Source organism: Schistocerca gregaria, unplaced genomic scaffold (genome assembly GCF_023897955.1).
Source record: "Schistocerca gregaria isolate iqSchGreg1 unplaced genomic scaffold, iqSchGreg1.2 ptg001799l, whole genome shotgun sequence".
Taxonomy (NCBI): Eukaryota; Metazoa; Arthropoda; class Insecta; order Orthoptera; family Acrididae; genus Schistocerca; species Schistocerca gregaria.
Window position 1 is genome coordinate 32,480 of NW_026063048.1, and position 1,094 is coordinate 33,573.

The following is a 1,094-nucleotide window of genomic DNA, read 5'->3' on the forward strand; positions in this document are numbered from 1 at the left end:
TTTGTGCATTCGGAATCGAAGGCAGGGCGTCCCTCGCCGCATTTGCTACGATGGCCATTTGCTACTTCTGCAGAAGCAGCGGCGGCGACGACGACGACGACGACGACGACGACGACGACGATGACGACGACGACCGCGAGAGGCTGTGAGATATGTGGGAAATACATCTATAAAATGTAATTCAGGCTGCCTGTTCCCACCTTATGCTGTACCGCTTTGGCAAATGCTTTATCTGCGCCATTCGCCTTAATCACATCTGAGAGTAATTCTTAAAAAAAAAACGCCTGTCGCTAATTGTGCGTCATCACAGATTCTGTTTGCTATACGGCCACGACGCGCTACTGATTTCCAAAATACATCTTTCTCATGTGAGGATGGAACTTACGACACCTTGTTTATTAGAGCCATGCTCGAATACTAAGCTAAAGAGGCACAGCCTAGCGGTACTCTTGCGTACTTCGGCCTTACGGTCGCCTGCATCATCAGACTTCAGCTGACAACACTTCATATTAGCTTCTAATATTTGCAGATATGGCGACCCATTACTGCTTGGCTACACATCTGCCACGTAACCGATGTGCTCTCCAAACAACAGCACTTGGATTTCAGAACATGTCTTTCACACATGTCTACAAAATCACCTTCACCTTCAAATACAGTTTCCTTGCGATGACAGAGACGTAGGCAAAGTTTAAAGTTGCTATTTCCATTACATCTCGTTAATCAGAAAAACGGTAATTTACATCTGCAGCGGAACAAAATTCCGTTACGCCCAGCGTGTGGCTCGAACCCACAACCCTGGGATTAAGAGTCTGACGCTCTACCGACTGAGCTAGCCGGCAACCTCGGTGAATGCCTGCCGGGTAGCACGTCACACAATACTCGTTTGGGTTGGGTGGTCCCATACAGAATCTCTCCATGCTCCCTAATGTTTTCCTAACGTCACACTCGTCATGTACTTCACTTTTATGTCATAATCATTTCTGAGAGGTAATGAAATTGCATGACAGCATGCAGAGCTAGTGGCGTCAAAATTAACACACATACTTTATGTGACTCGAAAGCTGAACGAGTTATTTTCCGACGTTGTTTTA